Here is a 23,953-nt window from a genome sequence, read left to right as displayed (position 1 = left end):
CTAATTATACGCTAAATTAGTATATAATTATTGCTGGCTTGCTCAAGCCGAGTGACTAATTTGTGCGAAGCAAAGGTTGAGGGGCGCCAAAGCGAGATTTTTGCCACCATTAAATGGGAGCACTCAAATTGGTAGAAAAGAAATGATTGTCAAAATTTTGATAAGGCTAGCTTTAATACCGTTGCGATGAGCTATCAGCAGTTTGTAAACTTTTGTATTTAATTTGTCACTTTTTCGCCACAAAAGAACCAAGAAAAAATCTGAGTTCTCTTTAAAATTATACATATACAAAGTAGCTTAGTCAAAATCCTTTTTTATATTTAGTCTTAGTTTTGCTTTGTTTTGCGGTTTTCGGCTTTGATTACTGATTGGGGAATTTCTAAGTTTTGCACGTCATGACTTTCCAAATACAAAACGATGGCGATAAAAACTAAATTTATGCCTGCGATAAGGCCGTGCTGTCTTTGTGTCTTGCCACAAAGAGTCTGATAAAACTATTAAAAGGCAGAAAAGTCTGTATTTGCCTAACTTTAAATATATAAACTATAGAAATTTGTTTTAAATATGGATCTACTTAGCATAAATGTCGGATGGTTAAAATATAGAGAAAAAACCTGGACAACGAACTAGCAAACAACAAAAGTTGCACTTACCGGTTTCAAATTTTGGTCAAAGCGGTCGGAAAGTTTATCCAATTTGAACAGCTTAATAAATCCACAAAAATATGTACAATGGAGATTGACGTTTATAGTATGTGATTCTTTTATATTTGTGTTATATTTGCTTTTTGGCCACACAATAAGATTTTCATTAGTTTTTCCCAAGCCTCAGCCCATAATGACCATTATTTATGGCCCTCGATTGTTAGGCGGCAGATCGAGTCACACTCTCACACACATAAATCATTGCATCGTCTTATCAGACGAAACATAATTCCCGGCCTGCATTCATAAATTTAACCAGCTTGCCACTATTTCATTTGCATTTGACGTCCGGAAAATATTCTTGGACTTGACTTATTTTTGCGCACGTCAGCCCGGGAACGGGTTAATTAAAAACTATGCCCCGTATCGCGACTTCCGTTGGCGGTTTCCGTTCCGTTTAACTGACAAATACCCGAAGCGGTGGGCGACAGGAATCTCGCGATGCGATGGAAATTTTTGATGCTAGCCCGACGGCAAAAGCTGTGAACTTATACGGAAGTCGGTGAGACTAGAGGCGAGAAGCGATTCGAGCCGATCCGAAGAAGCAAAACAAACTCGCAGCTCAAAAAGCTCGGAAATCGGAAATCGAAAATCGAAATCTCCGCTCGCAGCTCGTAACGAAACGCACGCAACGCTCAAACACTTGAAACTGAACTGAAACTGAACTAAATCTTGCTCTTGGCCAGCAGCATGTCCAAGAAGTTGCTGGCCAACAGGCGGCAACGTCGACAGCGAAGCCGGCAGCGACGCTGGCAGTAACGTTGCTGAGAGCGTGACGCCGGCGTAGATTGTTTTTTGTTGTAGGTTTTGGGGGTTTTCAAGTTTTTTTTTCTACTATTATAAGATGAGTTTGTTGTGGCCCGGTCGAAGCGGTAAACGATAATAAAAGTCTTGGCCAAAAACAAAATCAATGAAGATGATCGTTGTTGTTAAGAGACTGGCTCTCTTCAGACGATTCTGATGCTGATTTATGCTCTTTAATATATTTGTCAATTATTTTTAAGTTCGCCTGCCTGCTGCTTAATTCTTTTGTCTGCCTGGGGTTTCTATGGGTGGCTTGGGATTATTTTTAGAATTTGCATAGGCTGCCATAGCATTGAGCATTAAACTGTCAGCATTTTTGATATCGTTTCGCCACATAAATTTATCATTTTACGAGCGTCTCCTAATCAAAGCAGTGCAAAAATAGCTTTGGCTTGGAAAACAAAAACCTTTTGACCCCTGAGTTGGTAGAATCTTATTAACGGGGGAAAGGCTGTTGGACACGCCCAGGCTATTGAATTTTTCCCATAAATAAGCGGGAAGCGGGATGTGTGTTTCTCACAACAATTATGCTGCCGCTTGGAGTCTCAGCTGCTGTCCATTGATAGAAAAAAAGGCTGAAATGCTCTCATTGATGCGATGGCCCCTTGTTTATAATTTATCAAAAGCTTTTAGTCAATGATTTCGAATTTACGATTTCGTTTCGCCTCAATGGCCCATTGATCTCAAACTGCGACTGTGACTGTTTCAGTATTTTTTTTTGCTTTTTCTTAAAAGCCTTTCCATTGGAAGTGAACTCCCCGTAAACAGTTCATTGAGTGGCGTGCCGCAACGACCTGACCCCCATAAGCGTTTCACTAATTCATGCCACTTATTAGCCACAAAACAGCCGGGGCAACCGACTTGCACCTGCCTCTTGGTTGTTGTGCTCCATTTAGAGCATTTCAACGTCAATCAATATGCATTTGAACTCCATCAATCGTTTCTTTCGCTTTTTTGTGGGATTTGGTCTGGCTTGGAGCATTTCTTTTGGCTCTTTCTCTTTCGATACGATTTTATGGCTTAATGCCGTTTTGTGGCCATTGAGCACTTAACGCTACATTTTGGGTGGACTGTGAGAGGGTTAGGAGAGGGAAGGAGGGAGGAGCATTACCCGGGCTTATTGGCTGCCTCGAACCTCAATCTCCAGATATCGCTGTTCATCTGTTTTGCATTTTATGACGACCCTCGATGTGTGTGCCTGCTGACTTTTCTCACATTTCTACGCCGAAATTTCAATTTGGTTCACATCTTTTTTCGACTCAATCTATATTCTGTGGCTTTTGTGAATTTTTAATAATTTCTTTTTATGTTTGATTTGACACCCGAGCCACGGTGGAAGTGGAGGGTTCCCAATATTAACGGTTTTTTAATTACCCATGCGGTGGCCCAAAACAAGTTCGCTGCCTAAGTCTTTTGTTCTCCGCATGAAAAAATCAACTAGCATGACGGCCTGACAACACTGCCAGGCTCTCTACCATACATGAAAAAGTGAAATTGAAATCTCAGTGGTAGTGGTAGTGGGGGGAAAACGGGAGGCGGGCGCAACATACATATAATAATGTAAAAAACCTAGTAATCAGAAGAATAACACAGATCGGGGGCAGCTCATTAACTTGCCGCTTTCGTCAACTGCCCAGATGCCCGAAAAATAAAATAGCGCCACGTCATGGGGCAGTCTAGCGTTTTGGAATAAATTCCCTCTCGAAATGTTGCAGCTACCTGTACCCCCGCTCCTTGTTTCATAGGCAACTCCCGGAATGCAGCATTTATTATTTCATCTTCGTGGAGCCTGCTCACCGCCCCGCTTGACCCATTTTCATTATAAACCATATGTGTATAAAAATGTTGGTATGATTTCTATGTGTAGGGCTTCACTGTCCCCTGGTCCCATTGTTAAGTGTAACTATTAGTTTGCTACGTTTCCAGGTCAACGGGGCAATCAATCATATTATATACAGAAGGAAATTTGTATAGTTGGGAGCAGCCCCTCACCACATAAGGAGTGGAATTTGATTTCTATTTTTTTTTTGGCACTTTACATGCCCTTGCGGCAAACTTTGCATTGTTAAATGGACGTTTAAAGGCGGAAACGCCGCAAATGGAATATTTTCTAGGCAACTGTGTCAAAGGGTTGGGAGGTAGGAATTTTAAACCATTCTATTTTGTATTATATTATATCTTAAAGACTTAAAAAATGGATCGGAATTTGATAATTTTTTATAATAATGAAATTAGACGTAATTTTTAGTCACTTTAAAAAGCTAAATCTAGTATACTTGAGTATATCATCTTTGCATCTTGCTGTTAACTCCAATTTCTCAAAAATTCCTTTCCGCAATTGCTTTAACTATTTTCACCATTTAGCTCTTCATTTCCCAGCATATTTCTACTTAGAAATCGTCGCAGGAAACGCATACCAGACTGAGGCTCTGGGCCAAAAAGAAAGACAAATAAAAAGCTGCACATTCACGATGCTGACCGGTGGCGGCTGTTATGAAAATGAGTTTAAGTTTTTGTTTGTTTGTTTTCTAAATGAACTTTTCACCAGCTCACCGGTGAGCTAGCCCCCTCCCGGAGCTGGCCAAAATGTCGAGCGGATGTCGAGTGTTTAGCGGAAAGTGAAAAGTGCTGCTTAAAATGACTTAGTTTGCAGGTTTCGCCTTGCCTTGCGGAAGTCAGTGTGGCGGCAAATATACGGACACATCGGATACCACCGCTAACTATCCCAGGCAACAAGTTGTCTATCATGGAAAAGCAATTTCCATGCCAATGATTTATGAGCCGCTTAACCGGCCCATTACAATCTTATCTCTGGGCTATTATGTACACCGTTTGAGCTGACAAAATATATTGTGCTCGAAATCTAAAGCTGCCACGCTAAACTCCAGGCGGAATCTGAATCTCGAGTTGACTCTGACGCTGACATGTCGCGCTTATCGCCGCAAAACTATCAAAAGACACACTGTAGACGACAACGGACAAAGCCCAAAATCATTGGCCCAAGCTGAGGCCAAACACCAGAGCCAAAATCCAACCAAAACAAAAACAAAGGCTAGAGCCTAAGCTCAGTCAGCACTGTGTGTACACAGTGTGTCTCAATTGTTTGCCACCACGCACGCGCGCAATTACTTAAACATGTCCAAGTCCGCGTCCACGAGTGTTGCCCACATTTGCCAGGTGCACTGGGTCTGTTTGTGTGGGTATCCTATGCAAATGCAAATGCAGTCTCAACTCATTGAATGACCCTCGTTAGGGGAAAACCCCCCAGCCTCCTCCCCCCAACCACTCTTTCTCTAGCTCCCTGCGTCTGTCACGCTTTGTTTGGCCTGTCAAGATGACAAGTGTTTGCTTTGCTTTTGCCTGCCCCCGACTCCGACTCTGATTCCCATTCCGATTCCGACTTCCACTTCGACTCCGGCTCGAAATACACTCTGGATTTTCTACCGCAGCTGGCGCTCCGGCATGTAAACTTGACATTTGATAGCAATTTAATTAAAAAGAAGTCGAACAGAGTCGCAGGAAAATTTATGACGGCGCACTAAATCCGTGTGTGTGCAGTGCACATGCGTGGTATATTTTTTGGAGCACTCCGATCTGTCTATAGATCTCAGAAATTATATCACGCAGAGCTCTATGTTGCGGAGGTGGCTCAGTTGGCTCCAAAGGAGCTGGCGTTTGGCGTTGTATTTTTTTGTATTTTTCTATTTTTTTTAAGAGGCGTTGTCCGTGACCGTGTGGCGTTGGCCAGCCCAGCGAAATGAGGTCGAAATTATTTGCAATTTATTGAAGGCAATCACAATGCCTATGAACTATATTTTTGAAGCCATTTCTTGTGGCTGTTGGCTGTCGGTGTTGCCGCGGTGCCGCCTGATGTTTATTAGTTCTTCAGCTGGCCTTTTCATTGAGCCATGAAATTCCGTTTTCTAGCCCCCCCTCGATCCGATCCTCTCCTCCAGCACCGAGCTGCTACCCCAGCTCTTTTCTTGGTAAGTTAATTTTTATGTTTACTCTTTTTTCCGCAAGACATTTCTGCAGATCGTGTTGGTTTGGCAGCTCAGATTGCCAGGCATGAAGGTTGAGGAGGTTAGGAGATGTGGAGAAGTGCCGGCGAGATTGATAGGAATGCAGTTGGATGTTCGCATGATTGGAATAATGGTATGGCTGTGAGTTATGTGGCCACATTTATCTATACAGCTTATAAAGTATTTGATGTGAAAATTTTTAATCCAATCGTAAGGAGGTAGTTGCTATTAGCTATGAGAAAATTTAATTAAATGATTAAAACTGGTAAATTTAGCAACATATTTGTAAACCTTTAAAGTGTATCCAAATTCAGCATAAGCCCACAAAAACCTAACACTCACGACTCACAGTCAATCTGTAAATCTCCTCCGAGTCGCGTTGTTTCTGTCATTTTTGGCTGCTTTTGTGAATTGAGTTAATTTCGCTGGTAGCGGGTGGTTGATTAAAACGGAAATGTCGTGCGTTAAGCTTAATGATCTCCAACGCCTCGCCTTCGAGTCTCCGAAAACTCTTTCGTTTTCAAGTGCAAAACAATTTGCATCCCCCGAGGGGCAGTCCTTAGTCCCTCAATCCGATATTGGCGCAAAGGCCTCACCTATATTCTCGACTTGAAAATACGAAACGCTTTTCATGCTTTTCATGTTCAGCGTGATCTCTGCTGATCTCCTGGCATCTCCATTTTCATTTCAATTTTCTCAGATAATTTTTATTTTTTGCGCAGGTGTTGGATAAATTTAAAAATAGTGCAAAATCGTGCTAGCGATATTTGTACGTGATGTCATGTCGTAGGTGTCGGATCAGGATTTCGTCGGGGTTTCTGGGTGTCAGTTTCAATTTTGTCAGGCTTCAAATTAGAAATGGAACTAAGTATGTCGGCAAAAAGAACCCAAGGTAGTGAAAACAAAGGGCTCAGTTTTTGGGAAAGTCAATGCTGATATTTTGTTTTGTGAGGGAAGACGGCAGCACGAAGTGCGTGGTATGGCCTATTCAAATTTTTAAGTCTTAAATCGGACTATATTCACACATACAGGGCGAAACAATTGCATACTCATTGACGTCATTAAAAAACGTTTAAAATAAAGTTTTGCGCCTTTATTAAGACTGACATTCGGACAAAGGCTCTTGTCAGCTTTTTTGTGGCTGTTGTCTATTATTATGATTAAAATATCTCAAAGAGTGGTTTATTTTTGTTCAACTTGATGCCGCTATTTTTCATTATCTCCCCCCTCTTGCGGCTCCGGCCACTTCAGTCCCGAGATCTGTTTATTTAAGTAGCCACCTCAGCCAAAAAAAAAAGGAAAAAAAAATTATTATTGTTGATCTTTTTAGGCCGTTTCATTGTTGTTTTTTCTGAGCGGGGCGTTTCACAAAATCAAACTGCTCCACATACACGGCATTTAACGCACTCAATAGCGATAGCGCAGAGTCTCATTTCATTGTTGTTTATTTTTATAAGGTCTCCGGGCCGGGACACACCTTAAACGAGCCACCGAATGCCACCGATAGCCACCGTACAGTAACCACCTATAGCCACAAAATCTATGGCCAAAGCTAAAGCAAACCTAGCCATTGAGCAATGTCCCGGGTTCCCAACTTTAAAAACTTCAGAGCTAGCGTCGGCGGCAGCTCCAAAAGCTAGCGGCATTTAAACATTTACGATTTGTTTTAAATAAAAGCAATGACATGCCGCAAAAGTATTAACAACAATCAATGCAGCACATAATCACAAAGGCGCAGCAGTGTCTGATCGATATTGGTTTTATTTTGTATTTGTTTTTGTTTTTCCATTTTTTGGTGGTGTGTTGGACCTGTGGTGTTGTTGGTATTGTGGGTATTGGCTTGGCATTAAAATCGGTAAATAATTCACGCCATTAACCGTGCGACGATCTGTTCGATCCGATCCGTTTCGTTCCGTTCCGTTCAGTTCAGATCCGATGGGATGGATCGATCGATCGATCGTTCGAACGGTCGAATCAGATGGAGATCGACCCGACTCCATTAGCTGAAGCTTGTTTGCATCTTGGGTTGAATTGCTGTTCATAATTTTAACATTTCAACTGGCTTATTTATGGTGCAATTTCGTTTTGATAATTTGCTGCCTTAAATGTGTCCACACTCGATCTGACTACGTCATTCCAATAAATAAATGTAAATTACATATATCACCATATTTATGCGCTCAAATAAACTAGAGGTTATTTACATATGTTTATTTTGATTGGCATCCCACAAAGATAACCAACAAACTAATTTTCCTGCACAGCAGGTGTTGGCCCATTGGTAACTCTATCATATCAGGTCTTTGGACTGCCATCTGAGAGATCTCAAAGAGTGAAAAGATACGGACTGATGGCTTATTAGAAAGAAATTATAATGGAAACTTTCGGATATTTTTTCCCTTGGCTGGATGTGCCTCCAACGTAAATCAGCCAAGTGCAAATGTATCAATCACTGTGACATTTAAGGGCAGTATGCCCTTTCCGTTTTGCTGGTTCCTACTTGGTGGCCGATTTTCCAAATAACTCAGATAAAGTCGTTAAGGCTCGTTAATTGAATTAGCTATCTGAGCATACATATTCATGCTCAATCAAAAGCCAAACAACGGACTAGTTTTGGCCAGCCATTAGCTATGCAAGAGCCTAAAAGCGGAAAAATATAATTTCTTGTTTGAGCTTAAATGCTTCTTGCTGTTGTGCTGCCATAGTCGAGCTCATTTCTAGAGATTCAAATTTGGCCTGCAGGCGGCCATAAAATCTTGAAACAACAACGAGAATGCCCGAATTTAAAATCAATTAAGACAAATTTATGCTGACATAAGACAAATCTGAGGCACCACATTTTGCGTAGGCGATCATTAAACGAAACGAACTACAACGATTTTTTATTTGGGAGACTGGGAGGTGGGGTTAGGTTCGAGAGTGGGGAAAAGTCGGAGATCTGATGGCGATGCTGTAACCTAAGGCCGTTTTTGGTAGCCCATTGTCAGGGCCCCAAAACAAATCATTAGGTGATGTAGTTTTTTGGCTGCCAGTCTTGGCCGGCGTCTGATTTATGCGACATTAGCACGCGATATAGAACAGCTCCCAAATCAAATTGGAGCTGGGGTGGCTTGGATCGGTGGTACGTACGTTTATATACATAAGCGTATATATGGAGGCCCACCTACGGTGCGATGAATAACAATTAGTGGCATAAATCAATGACAATCGTCCATCGATGTCTGTGTGTTTGTTTTGGGTGCCTGAGAAGGCAAACAGGCGCATAAATAACGCAGATACTCGTACATTTGTAAGGTAACCCCGGCGAGATAGCTCTCGGACGAAATCTCTTCCACTTGCCAGCTTGTCTCGGGGCTCTAATTGCTCCGCGTCAATGTTTATCCAACTGTGGGTGTTCCACACGCACTCGCTCGTTGACCGCTATACGATTCGATACTTTGTCCAGACCCCCAATGTTTGCTTATTCTAATGAACCCACACGCTACCCAGTAGAGTAGTGCACGCGAAAAAATTATGAAAGTTTTGCTAGACTTATATTGAATATCTAAAAATGATTAAAAAATTGCAACCCCATTTCTTTTTGTGTAACATTAAATGAGATGGTTTGGGGGAAGTGCTCCATTACCAAAGTTTGGAGAAAATTGCAAATTCCCGAATGATGTCATGTTGGTCATGTAACTCAATTTCAATTTACATGATCGATGCTCGCATGCCAACGGGTAGCTGTGAGAAAAATTGATTGAATTAAAAGATACACACTATCTGGCGGATGGTGGGGTGGTGGGGTGGTGGGGTAGTGGGGGTAGTGGCAGGTGCCCGGGGGCCAAATGTGTAACTGTGCAGGCGTTCGATTTTAATCGCTTCATTTAAAATGCCGCTCGATACGCATCAGTTGGCTCCTGCAACCTGGCAACTGCCACCGCAGCAGCAGCGGCAGCCGCAGCATCGACTCAAACTGCAACTGCAACATTGCGTGCCACTTGCTGCGATCTCGTTTTGACCAAAAACTCTATAAACGGCCGACCGCTTGTGGCCAAAATCGCAACCCAAATGGCAGCAACTGCCACTGCCAGTGGAATTGAAGCTGCCGCAGATTGGCTGACCATTTTCATGCTGGGGAAAAATCAAACGAAATTTTTTAATTAAATTGTTTGCCGCACTTGGCCATGCGGCTGATGGCATAAAAAAATTTTTTCAATTTTAATTAAATGGCCCGGCCAATAAGCATTTGGTTATCAAAACATAGCCGGCGGATATATACTATATATCCTCCTCTTCCCAATCCCCAGATCGCCGTACATTTCCCCTTCCCAAGCACACGTGTGCCGTAAATCAAGCCACCTAATGATGCATTTAGCGCATGAAATATGCCATTGCAGCCGCACCGGGTCACTAACTGCGGCTAATTTACGGGCACAGGCGGACAGACGTACACTTGGGCACGGCCACGCATACACTTACACTCATTCGCAGATATAACGATTATAGCCTATCAAAGTCAAGGTGGATATTAAATGCCTCGGAATATATATCCGTGTGCCAGCTCACGGCAGCATCTGCACTTCTACGCTCCACTCCGCCCCCCGGCGGCACTTGTATTTACATGCGCATTTAGTAATTCTCACAGTCGGCAACACTCAGAGGCGCACACACAGTCGCTGGAGTCAGAAATCAACACCCATACCATCGCACATATCATACTAATGATGCGAAATGACTTTAACGGCTTTTTCTTTAGCCGGCCATTAATCCAGGGTATATGTGGCCTAATGGAAAACTAAGAAAGACAATAAAAATAATATAAATCATAAGCAAAAATTGGCATTGAATATTATAGTTCCATTAGCCTTAGTCTATATAAGATTTTATGCAGCATATTTAAGTTTTAAGTGCTTCATCTAATTGGCAAAAACTGGTTTCCAAACTGAATATTTCCAACATGATTCAAATTCTTTAAATATAAATTTAATTGAAAAAGTTTCTTAACTCTTTCCGTTACAGGGTATAGTCCCGGGCCACCCATTCCCACCCAGCTTGGCCGACAACTACAACAAGGCCAACTGTGTGTGCTGGTGTTGGAATCAATGGTCTTGGCTCTGGGCAACATTGTTGGTAGCGTGGGGTGGCGGGGAGGATGATCAATGGCCAACTGGTTCTTTGCTCTCTCCCGCAATTGCATTTGCCGGCAAATGCAGACATCGCCGCTTTTTTCTATGAAATAAAGGTCAAATGAGCCAACAAGACAGTCGACAGTCGACGGTCGATGGTCGACGTTCGACGTTCGACAACAAAAACAGCAACAAGTGTTTTTCCAGGCCTGTCCGTATAAATAAAGATTTATTGAACAAAGATTCTCGAGTGTTTTTATTTATTTCGTATTAAAGCGTTGTTTTGGCCTGACATTTGTTCAACTTATTTGGAATATTTGGCTGACCCTGTTAAAAAAAAAACCAGCCTTAATTACGAGTGTAAAATGTTTCTGCTTAATTAAGCAATAAATGTATCTAGAGGATACCCGAAGCTACGGCGGCAAAAGGGAAATCGCCTAAGCCGAATCATTTTATTTCGCCAATAGCTGGTAATCATTCAATACCAGAGACAACACACCCAAAAGAAAGCTGACCATGGAGAACAGCTCATTTCCGCTGGACAGCACATTCCATTTCGAGATTTCATTCATTCAGAAGCGCCGTGTTCGTTGTTCGGCGTTGTGGCAAGGGAATCTTAATTCGAATCGTTTAGCAACGGAAGCATCGAGTTGCCAGCCAAATCTTTTCTGCTCCACTTAAACAAATGCAACAACACGGCCGGTGCGCGGGGCTAGCAAAAAAAATTAATCAAAACAAACAATGAAGAAATGGTCAAAAGCAAATAAAAAGTGCCGGCCCAAAAGAAATTGGGTCCAAGAGCGCTTGGGTCCATGGCGAGCCAGGTCTTTTTTGCTTCTTCGGTACTCGCCTCGGGGCGATTTCGGGCGATTTGAATGATTCAAAAGAGGAGCAGCACCATATAGATCGCGGATTTCGCCTTGTAATCCAGCATTGTGGATGGCGGGCGGGGTGGCCCAGAAAGTAGAACAAACCATTGAACCCGCATAAGGCCAAAAAGCCAAAAGAAACCGAATCAAAAATATTCAGCTATGAAAAGGCCAATTAATATGAAACTCGTTTCAATGGAATGCCGGGGCCTTATTACACATATTTCTATCTATCTATATCGGTGTGGTGTGTGGTTCGAGTATTTCGGTTTTCTTCCTCGGCTCATTGTGTTTTGCACTTGAACATTACTCATACGCACGGTTAGCCGGGTTAAACATTTGCCATTCGTGGTCAGGTAGCAGCCGCAAATGCCACACGTTACGCATTCGCCAGGTAGGCCTGGCACAGACCACAATGTCCAGTATTCAGTATCCAGTGTATACTGTGTGTGTGTGTTTACATTTTGTCGTGGTCGTGATTGATATGCGCTCGCACAATATGATCGATCTCTTTTCTTCGTCATCAATTACGGCTTGCGTAGCTTTTGGCCCGCGCCGAGCCTCATTGTCCGCCGGCTCTTGGCCGTTGTTGGTTTTATAATCATTTTATTTTTAATAATAGCCGGTGTTGTCTTAGCCGTTTTTCTTTGGGCTGGCATTTGTGGGTTAACTGCATATTAGACGCTTTTGGCCGGGCCACACACAGACACGCTGGCCATATGATTAGCCGGAGCTCCTCCTAGAGAGTTATTAGCGTTTGGGCCAAGCTTTGTTGGCTGAACACCTAATAAAATTTCTGCTGTCTAGCCGAAAAAATTCAGATACCGCCTCTCAAACTGCTTGTTTCGATTTTGTCAAAGTTGTCAGGGAAATTTGCATAAATGATAACTTTATCGAACAGAGCCAATGATTTGGATAGTTCGGCGCTGGAGGCGTGGCCAGTGAGTAGCTGAGTGACTGGTCTACCTGCGTGTCAGTTGCGTGTTTCGGCCATCTCGCTCTGGCTCTGGGCCTGTAAAAATTAACATGTCACTCGGTACAGGTGGGGAGGCCAAAACCGAACGCAACAGACTCGATTGGCAAGGCATCATAGTGGCCGGGAGAGGCGTGGCATAGACGTGATGTAATGCAATGGGTTGTGGCCTCTTAAAATGTTTAGAACACCAGCCATAAAGTCCCACAGCTTGCATCTGTTTCCTGAAAGTCCCATTTCGAATACCCATCCCGGATTTACAGCTTATCACTTTGGGGAACAGAAGTAATTACATAATACACTCATTCTGGCTACAAGCTACACCAGCCAGTTCAATCTTCGGCTGAATCTACAAGTGAACCCAGCCTTTTCCTGTCGTTTGTCTTCCCCCGTCGATATTGTTTCAAATCAAGGCAATGTTCGCGGCCTAAACAAGCGCTTAAACAACAACGTCTATGGCTAACAGCCAGCCCCGGCCTGTGGACTACATGAAGTGCCAAATTTATATAACCATTAGATACGACGGTGTATCTGTATCTTTGCCTGGGCCCCTACCCTACCCTAACCCCATTTGCATGAGTCGCCTGGCATCGCAACATTTTGTTGGAGCGGCTACCAATTCCGCAGTGGCAGTTGCCGAGTCTAACTTTAAGTCTGACTCCAAGTCCGTCCGCTAAGTTTCAGCTTGTTTGGGATCGGGGCTCAATCTGTGGCAGCCACTAAAACCTGGCTGCAGGTTGCTGGTTGTTCTTGTTGCTAGTTGCTGGTTGCTAGTTGCTCGTTGGTCGTTGGTCGATGGTTGTTGGTTGTCATGTACGAAAATTGTAGCGCGCATTGCTGCAGGAAATAGTTCAAACATATCAATTTTATTTTTATTTATGCTAATAAACCGTTAGGCCGACTGAGTGAATTATTGGCCATATACATAAAAGCCGAAAAAAACACTCAAAAAAAGAAGAAAACGTAAGGAACAGAAAACACACGACCCGGCGGCACACGTCTTGGCTTTGCACCTTCGACGGCGTCTCATGGGTGAAATCAGTGCATGCACTTTGATTAATCAAATCAAATTAACGCCGCATTCCCACACAAATCAATGCAATTTGCGGCGCAGCCTGCCAAAGAGCCAATTGACATCGGAATCGACTGGCGAAAGTGTTGAGAGCACAACACCCACCAAAAAATGGCAGCCGTGCCCATTTCGACGCCTCGTGGGCGTGTGGTGGTGCCGGTGGTGCTGGTGCAGCCGGTGGTATTTCGCTTTTTGGTGGTTGTGATGGGCGAGGTCTACATGCTAAACAAGTGCGATGGAAAACAAACAATGAATGGATTTTAATCTGCCGGATCATAGCCTGACTTTATTTTACTTTTGGCTTATAAATATTAAAGCCAAGCAGGAGTTAAGATTGGGGATTAATATTATATGGAAAGCATCTTAAAAGGAAACATTATTTAAAGCTATGACAAACCCCTCAAGCCATTCAAAGTGCTTCCTGGCCAAGAGTTGATTTTTTGCCTCTCCAGCTGCAGACTCTTAAGGCTATTTGACAACGATAGACAGACAGGAGGACTGAGCTGCCGCATGGCTAAAAAAACAGTCGAGTGGACCGGTGCTATGGCCATGTTGTCTGTGCCATTTTTGGGCAACCCCCGACGTCATTATTTGCCGGCCTGCGAGTACACATAATTAAAATTGACTCAAGTGTCGCTGCTGTCGTCACACCCAGTCGAAAATGTTCTCGGGCAGATTGGGCAGAAATGCGAAGCTGGATGCGGGATTCGGGGTGCTGGCTGCATAAATTTCAATTGGCAATTGACAGCAGCTTGCTGTTGCAACAAATCTCTGTCAGCTGCATAGTAAAATGAATGTTTATTGTTTGGTAAGTGCCGCAGCCCCTGCTGCCAGCCCGAAACACACAAAAAGGCTGAAAATAGTCACATTTAATGCATGGGCCGCAATTTATAGAAGCCATTTTCGGCCATTTGATTGAAAGACCCGCAATGGGCGTTCACCCATTGGCCAAGTGCGCATGTGTGACTGTGGCTTAGTGTCTCTGTTATTGTTTGTATTTGTCTCTGTATTTTTGTTGCGATTTCACGTATTTTCGCCTATTAATTTACAACTTTTGAAGCCATCGCCTTAGCAGTAACAGTAGCGGCTAGCAACCAACTACCAACAACTGGGCAAACAATTTGCCATGGCCAAAAATGGCAAGCAGTTGAAAAATTTCGCGTTTAGCTTTTTGCCTTTGCGTTTTTTGTTTTTTGCATAATTTCCTCTGGCTGGAATGGCGCATGCCATCGTCTAACCAAAAGACAAAAAAAGCTGCCTGGCAAAAAGTGAAACTTTCATAATTACTTGAGAATTTCTGGCAAGCAGTATCTCGCATATCCACAAAACTCTCTTTTCAGCTTATTTGTTGCTTTCTGGCCAATTAGCAAAAGCAAAGCCTCCGGCCCGGTGGCTAACGGTAGCCGGGAGCCCCTGCCCCAATCTCCAGTTCCTATGGCTATATGGCCATATAGCTCCTGGTCGGCAGCAGTTTGCCGGTGGTCTGTGCGAGTGTTTGCTGTACGCATTAACGCCGTTTAGGCCCAAAAGACAAACGGCAAATAACAAGCGGGCAAACAAAGCGACAACCCGACCGGCCAAAAGCCAGAAGGGGGACAGCTGTCCACAGCTGGTGACCAACTATTAGCCAGGGGCTATCTCGTGGATCGATGCTGACTGTGACTCTGTTGACTCTGGACAAAAATCTATCGCCTACACGGAAAACAAATTGAATGGTGTGTGTTTTGTTCATTTGTCTAGAACCTTAAACAAGATTTTCCAATAATTTTCATCAAAAACCAGATATTTAGATATTTTTTGTTTGAAAATCTTCTGAATACAAAATAAATTTTAATATTTTTTTATAGAACGCCTTGAGTATTGACGCATTGTTTGGACCTGGTTCAAAGTGTTTGCACAATGCCAATGTGGCATTTAAATCTAATACGAGCGAGACAACAGCCCCATGTGTTGGCTGCCACCAATTTGGTATTGAAAACAGTCAACAGACTGCTTGGCGGCAGTCGCTGTCCGCTCTTGGCTGTTAACTTTTAGATGTTTGCCTCCGACTACGGCTTCAGTCAGGTTAGCAGCCAGGCTCAAAGTCAACGTTAGTTGCTTGAGCTGGGCAAACAATCGACTGGAGAGACTGGAAACTGGAGACTGGAGGGACTTGCCGAGACTCGGAAGCCGAAACATGGAAAATTCTTGAGTGTGTGTTAGGGGCGCAACCATACAGCAAATAGGCTGACTTTGTGGCAGTGTGTATTTATGCCCCAGCCCCACCTCCGCCACCCACCTGTCCGAACAAATGCAATTGCAGACACTCCGAGTGAGTTCATTTCGAGCGCATCGCTCAGCCCACATGTGGTCCGCACGTCCACTCGAAAAACGCTCCTTCGGCTGTGGCTTTCCTAACTGTTTATCTGCATGAGCGAGTTACAATTTTCCAACAGCACCGCCCCCCTCCGAGCTCGCAATTTCCATTACCTGCCGCACCTGTCTGCAAGTGCCTGCTTATTTATGCGAGCTTTTCCAAGACCGTATTTTCATTTTGCAAATTAATTTCTGCGCCTTTGCCTTCATTAGTTGGCACAGTGAAAATCGCTGAGAAAATCTGCGAAAATCTCGTATCTAGCAGAGATTCTCGCATCTCATGATCTCGTTGTCAGATGACGACTCGTTTTCGTTTCGTTTTCGCTTTGGCTCTGGCCTTTTTGCTTTTGGCTTTTTGCACACTTTGCGTTTTGCGTTTGCGGAGTTTGCCAAATGTGACGTCTAATGAAGCATGAGCTCTGTGCCAGTTGTCGTCGAGTTGGCTCCCAGAGTCTCCAGACAGCAGCAACCGGTTGGGGGGATTTGCTGAATCGAAAATCAGGTAGTCATAAGGCGATCGAGCCTTGATAGCCGGCCAGCGGATACAAATGTGAGATAACTGGCCACAGATCCGATGACAGCGAGAGAAAACACAGGTAGCCACTGGGAGCCGAACGCAATGGCTGCGATGACAGGCAAGTGCCAGAGAATCGTCTCTAAGATATGGATATGGTTGATATTAGTACACGTAAAGTCTTAACCAACTAGGAACCAGATAAAATCGAATTCTTTACTCTTTTGTTTGCACCTTAAAAGCTTATTAATCTTATGCTTTAGAGAGGAGTAGCTTTATATTAACACAATAAATATACTCTCCAAGTAAAGAATTATTTTTTCACTGTATGGGAAAATGGAAAATTATGATACTGCCTTGTGGATCTGGATTCAATTTGGGTCTTCTCACTCTCATCTGCAGTCACCTGCGATTGCCAGTGAGCATATTATTCGCATTCGCAATCGCTAACAAGCAATTATACGTACTTAATAGCTGAATCCTAACGATTTCCTCCATTAACGGATAGTGGTGAGCAGGAATCGCATTGGGGCAACCTGCCTTAATTTACAGCATTCAAAATGAAATGGAAGTAGAACCGCTGCACCACCAGTACTTGCACCACCATCAAACACAACCACCGAAGCCTGGTCGCCTGCTGTGCACAGGCAATTTATTGTGTGTTTGTTTTAAGCTCACATATGAGTATCTCACAGATACACATGGCCCGGAGTTGGAGCCAACGGTGCCTAACTGCAAATGTGAGAAAAACACAATTAGCTTTTGGCGGCGGAGCAGTCGAGGACCACCTGCTGCTCCCTAGCTGGCTGAGTGGCTGACTGGCTAGATGCCGGGCCCGGCTCCGGCCACAAAATCGGAATCTAAAAAATATGAAACCCCCGACTTTCAACACACGAGAAAATAAAGGGAGATACAGAAAAAGAAAAAGATACGTAGGAAAACTAATTGCACATAGAAGTTGACCGCTGCTTGGTGTATTTAAATTCGCCACAACAAAGGCAGCCTGGCAAGTTTAAGGTCAGCTTATCGTGTGATATGCAACTGCCCCGGGCTCGGAGAGACTTTGAAGTCAAAGTGGCGGTTCCATAAAACAGCATGCAAATACTTTATACAAATGCAAGAGCTTGCCCATGAAAAAAAACGGCCAACCACACCACCAAGATCCAAACAAACAAACAGCAAATTGAAACTAATCGAGTTTCGGCCAAAAGGCAGCTGCCATAAACATAAAAAATACAAATAAGTCAGAATCGAAGCTTGCCTGCGATTGTAATAAAAATCACTTTGAATATCGCATAGGTGTGGTCCTAATTACCGATATTAAAGCGGATCTATTTCATCGAGTCTGCGAGTTAGAGTCCGGCCTGATCATGGCTCTTGGTCTTGCTATTGACTTTACTGCGATTCAAATTGGTCCGTTTCGATTCGATACGATTCATTGCGATTCATTTCGATTTGATTTGCCACGCGCGGAGTTTCGGATGGAAATGGAAATCAATATGATCGAGCCACGGGCAGGGTTTCTGCAATTACAGATGGCAATATTTGTGCTAATGGCATCAAATATCCGTAATTTTCATCGAAAGGAGCGCCCTGGAAGCGGGTCTTAGATTGGGTCGAGCTGGGCTGGGCTGGACGGTCTCTGGGACGGGACGGGACGGTGGCTGGGCGTTATCAAGGCCAGGTTACTGGCCAGCTGACTGGCTGACCAGGTGGGTAGTAACCAGATAACCAAGCCCTTGTTTTAATTAAATGGGTGCACATAAAACCCAATACACTTAAGCGGGACTTAAAACTGAAGCTCCCGAGCAAAGCAGGAAGTGGTTGCCATCAAAGCGGTTGGCTTAGTTACCAGCTTGCCTACTTTCGTCGTATCAATTTCACTGGGCCAGAGCCAGCTTCAGATGCTCGGCCCATCAGTGTCAGGCTGTCAGTCACTCCATTCGGCCGGGCAGTCATTCAGGCAGTCAGTCAATCTGACTGTCAAAACGCACGCCCATTCATGAGTCGAGCTCGAGCATTAAAGGCTCAATTATGGCACTCTTAATGAACTCATCACATGGACAGCGCATCAAACAATAACTGCAAACTGTCAAAACGCTTCCAAATTAAATTGGAGCACAGCTCTCGGGCTCGGGCTCGGGCTCGGGCTGGATGGATCCAGGTGGGTGTGGGCGGGACTTGACTCGATCAAGCCTTGTCCCACAAAAATAGTGGCATTAAAGAAAGCAATTACCGACTACAATGAATGCTTACACCACAAGCCATTAGCTAAGGCGACACTAATCCAGCCATCAAAACTACTTTCCAATGGCTATTAAACGTAATGTAATGAAAATTTTGGGCATATTATCGATGAAAGATATTTTCGGGGAGTACTTTTTAAAACAGCTTTTAAGACTTAGCTTTATATTGTTAATGACACAACGAACTAGTTTTAGAGTTGGAGTTACTTTATGGTTATTTTTTGTTAGATAAAACTATGGTAAAAAGTTTATAGTTTCTGGAAAACTTCCTGAGATTTGTCTGGAGATTAAATATCTGAAAATGTATCCCACAAACTTCCTCTTTTCAATGCCCAGTCAAGAGCAGTCTCACCTTGATCTTGATGCATGAGTGGAAGCCGGTGCACACCCATATTCCTGATCGACAGCCAGAGAGCCCAGTCCGGGTGCATAGCATTACGAGTGCACCGGAGTATTACGAGTATCTGGTGCAGTGTGCACATATGGATTTTACCGTTTTAGGCAGTTAGTCTAATTGATTGTTTGCAGTTGCTGGCCGCCACCTACTGACCTTCACATTGAGCTGCGGACAGTATCCGCAAGTCGATCGACCGGACAAACGTCTCGTCGTCTAGCTCGTGCTCACGTCTGATAGCAACTATGGCCAGTAGATCGGATTGGATTCGATCAGAGGGGTCGCTAGGAGTGGGAAGCGGGGCAGAAAGAGATCTGATACGACCACACAATGGGCGCGTTAGATCGCTAATCGATTTGCTGCTCATTCGATTTTATTACGTATTCAAATTGGTGCCATTACCACTTGGAACTCGTATGGCATAAAAGTGGGTGTGGCAGCCGCTGGCCGCAACCCCAACATGGTTTTTGTTTTCTGTATCTGCTCTTTGGATAAATTGTCTTGTGATAATTATAAATGCTGCAACAAAATGGACACGATCAGGGGTTTTTGCTTTTTGATCCAGTAGATCAAGTAGACATCGGACCGAGGTGCTCATACTCTTGTTATGTCTGTGCAATGGAAATTTCTCCGGAGCTTGAATTACGTGCCGGATTTGGAGTGCGACAGATACGAGAGATCGCTGTCGAGGGTAACTCGAAACCTTCTTTCACAACGATTTTCATTCAGTTATAGCCAGTCGTCCAGAGTCTCTGGTATGCAGATATTTTTGCAACCATCGGATCCAACCGCAGTGGGCAAACACTTGCTGCCTGGTTGGTTTGCTTACTGCCCGACCCCCTTTTCCCCTCTTCTGCTAGTTTTTTGGCCGCGTCTTGTTGCCAATCACTCAATCAAAACGTCACTTGGCGTGGCAGTTTTGCGTGGCGTTTGTTGGAAAATTGAAATAGAAACGTCAGAATTTCTGCTCTAATTATAAGGCGGTATGTTTTACGTACTAGCCAAGTTTCTTGACTCCTCGTCTGTCCGCTTTAGTTTTTTTCAATGAATATTTCTTGGTGTTTTTTTGTTTTGTTTTATAGTCTGCGCTTTGGTTTCCATCCGTCTGCGGCTGTCTCTAGGTATCCGTATCTTTGTATCTGTATATGTATCTATATCTATGCCTGTATCTGTATCTCTACCTGTATCTGTGTCTCTGTTGCAAGAGAGATTATGCTTTGATGCACTCACGTTAAGCTCACTTTACAGTTACAATTATTGTTTTATATCGTGTAGCCGCAGAAGACCCTAGAGACCGGCAACAGCAACATTTGCAACACCGCACTTGCCGCACTTTGTTGCAACCCGATTCGCTGACTTCGCTCGATTCGACTCGGTTTTCGTTTGCAATTATTATGCATTAATTGCGGGTGGGACACTCCGGCTCAAATGTCTCCCCCTGGTCAGTGGATTGCCCAATTTCCCAGCACGCAAAATGTCAAGACAAAACTGAGGCACGGCGATCGCAATGTTTTCTTGTCTGTGGCAGAAACAGAAACAAAACGCAAATTGTTTTAGATTGCCCAAAGCGGCGAATTATTCGGTGTATGTTGCCACGTTTTGTGTCGCTCCTGATTATATAAATCGGTTCAGAAATTACTTGTAAACTCGATTCCCCCTACCTCTGCTCTAGACTCTTGATAATAATGCACGACATATCGGTGGCAGCCTTTGGACAATTGTCTGTGGCGCAGTTTCTGGACACGTGATTCTTGTCAGGTGGCCAAAATTGGCTTCTTGGCTTAAGCTTTGAGTATGTTTTAGAATTATAACTAGCTTGTAATGCAAGTAGATCTCCGAAAAAGCCTTACAGATCATTCCGCATACTTATGTTTTTTAAGAACCCCCTATGGCCGATTTTTCGGTAATAATTGGATTCGTTATGCATTGAGTTTTACACCAAGAAACATTTCAAGTTACATGGATCAACCGGCAGCCATACACAAATCAGCGTTTTGCGCCGCTGCAGTTGCATTTGCACTTGCAGCTTGTGGCTGTTGTTGCTGCTGTTGCAGTTGCTGTTGGTGTTGCTGCTGGTGCTGCATTTGCCGCTGGTTAAAATAAAAAAAAAATGTTGCGCGCTTTGCAAGCGTGTCAAAAAATTGGTCATTGTTTGTAATTATGAAAATTGCTTAATTGTTGCCTAACTCCAGTGGCAGCAACAGCAATGGCAGCAACAATTGCTGTTGCAGTTGCTAATGTGGCTGGCCGAAAAAAAAAATTTGGACAGAAATTTTTTGTTACCTCTTGTCTTTTAGATTTTTTTTAGCTTTTGGCATCTGCCTAAGTGGCAAAGCTTAATTGTTAATCACGGCTGTTATAATTCCGACGTCGGGTGCTAAATTTTATTGCTAAATTATTAATTGCAATCATATTTAGTCGCAATCTTTTGGCGGATCTATATGTTTTTTAATTTTTCTGCTTGGCTTGGGGTTCCTTGGCCCGCCATTGGGCTGCGCCCAGTTTATTATTGTTTTTTTTTTATTTTATTTTGTATATTTGGGCGCCGTTTATTGCCGCTTGACTAAGCAAATTTATAAACTAAAAGCACCACATACCACATGAGTGCCACTGGGTTTATAGCCCAGTTTCTTGTTGTTTTATGGCCCAGTCATACTGCCAACAAACGAACGAAAAGAAGAAAAAATCGGTTTTTAATTATTATTATTGTTATTGTTATTGCGGCTACTGTACTGTTGTTGTTATTGCCGGACTGTTACTGGAGCTATTTCCGAGGAATGGCCCGTTCGTAATGAGCAATTCCAGCTGAAATTCTTGCAAGTGGTGCTGCCTTTGTTTCGCCTCGGCTTTGGCTGCTTTTGGCATGCAATTAAATGTTACTCATACGACCCTGTGTCCGCCCGCAAATTAAGCCAAATTAAGGCGGCTTATTAAGATAGCAGCAACCGCAACACCAACAACAGCCACTGACTACTGAAAAGCCCCTTCGAATGGCATATTCAGGCTTAGTGGTGGCAAAAACAGGTAATTAAAATACCCCCTCGCAAATTGTCATATGATTTATAATAAGTTTTGCATAGATTTATTGACTTACTTACTTTGGCTGCCCCCCGTGCGGCGGCGGAGCAGGAAGAATGTGCGATCGCAGGAGGAAATGCCAGCTCAGTGCACTGCAAATAGTTTCAAGCGAAGAAACATTAAAGCGTTATAATTAATACAAATCAGCACACTTAACATATAAGTACACACACTTGACTGCCATGGCGGAGACAAAAAACAGAAAACAGCGCCACATTTAGCTCCGTTTAGTTTAGCGTTTTAGCGTTTGGCACGCCCGGCACGCAGAGCAATTTTAATTAGACATAAACGACGCAGCAGCACATTTTTATATGGGTGGATCAGCTAAAGGAGGCGGGGAGGACCGGAGTATGTGGCTGAAAGTGTTTAGTTGCCAATTACATAAAATAAGGAGCAGCTTCCAGCCAGATCTGCAACGGTTTGCCATGTAACGGCCGCCTCTGTCTCGGATGCTGTCTCCGTCTTCTCCGCTTTATGCAACGCTCGAATTAACATGTTCCACTGGCGAAGCCAACGCACACAGCTCGCTGTCATCAGGCCAACTTCCAAGTTGCAACCTGCACAGACACAACTCCATGTGTGGTGTTTAGTTTGTAGTTTGTGGGGTGTATGTGTGTGCGGGTCTTGCCTTGCTCTGATTTCAACGGGCGACAAGAGCAAATGTTGCTGGTGCAACAGGTGCCTGGCAACGCCCATTGCGTGTGTTGTGGCGGCTAGAAAAAGCCAAGTCCCCCAGATAAGCGCCTGGCTGGCTAACTGGCCGACTAGCAAACTGGCCGACTGGCAAGTGCGTGAGCAGCCCAGGGCAGCGGCGTTCCGAAGGGGGATGTGCAACAACAGTGGATCACTCAGTTGCCACACAAAGATAATGCGACATAAAACTGGGTCATTACTTTAAAGTTGCATAATAAATGATTAATGTTTAAATATTTTTATAAATATTCAAGACTCACTTTCTTAGGGTATAGAATTTAAACCTTGTGGACTCCATCCTATCCCTCTCGATCCTCTTACTCAATTAATTTCATTTAATTTTATGGGGTGCCCCCATTAAAAGACAGTTAAATACATCAGATCCCCTCCGGCCACACCCCTGTCTAACTGATTCGCTACTGGTGGCGCCAAAAGGAAGCAACAGCGACAACTTTGCTGGCGCTAAATGGTTTTTGCCATATAAATGTCTTCATTGCGTATGAGTGATGAGGCAGCCTTGGCCGTGGCCGCGTCCGAGCTGGCCCCCTTGCCCCATTGAGACTCTGCCACACGCAGCTTGCGAGACGCCTGTTGACGCATTTGGGTGTTGATTTTTAATTTATGCGCTTTTAATGTGCGAGAAAACATGCATTTAAAGTGAATTTATTATGAATAAAAGTGCAGCATTAATTACGAACGCCGGCGAGGCTTCCGCGCCCAAGGAGGCAGGTCGGTGGGGCAGGCAGGCAGGTCAGAAGTGTTTTTGGGATATTGCTCAACATGATCCGAATCTGAACGATCTCCCGACATCCTGCTGCATCAGCAGTGGTGGCCAGGGGTATGGCGGCAATGGTGACTGACGTTGCAACACTTTGGCACGCATGCGCGGCATTTTAATGTGCAAAGTGCGCTGCCAACAACGAAACACGCAGCACGCCCACTTTTTTTGTGAATACCTGCAGAAACACTAAAAACACACACACACATATAGAAGTATCTGCGACACACTGCTGCAGATTCAGATACTGCGACTGGGTCTGGGAGATTTATTATTGTATAATACGCCGTACGCAGTTTTATTTATTGCTCTGCACGCCAAAAACTTTAAAATCAATTGAAAA

General features: G+C 43.8%; 1 protein-coding gene across 5 annotated transcripts in view; it reads right to left on the bottom strand.

Moving 5' to 3' along the window:
* The window catches only part of LOC6501535, a 65,525-nt gene that overhangs the window by 22,851 nt on the left and 18,721 nt on the right, over positions 1–23,953 (bottom strand). For 2 of the 5 annotated variants that reach the window (XM_044714384.1, XM_001955401.3), the window contains exon 2: positions 22,156–22,231. The gene's annotated coding sequence lies outside the window, so the exon portion shown is untranslated. Of the gene's footprint in view, positions 1–653; positions 1,395–22,155; positions 22,232–23,953 lie in introns of those variants that run through there. The other 3 variants (XM_044714389.1, XM_032455264.1, XM_032455266.2) reach the window with 2 other exon arrangements.

The sequence above is a fragment of the Drosophila ananassae genome, chromosome 2L, assembly GCF_017639315.1.
Source record: "Drosophila ananassae strain 14024-0371.13 chromosome 2L, ASM1763931v2, whole genome shotgun sequence".
Taxonomy (NCBI): domain Eukaryota; kingdom Metazoa; phylum Arthropoda; class Insecta; order Diptera; family Drosophilidae; genus Drosophila; species Drosophila ananassae.
This window is presented reverse-complemented; position numbering and strand designations above follow the sequence as displayed.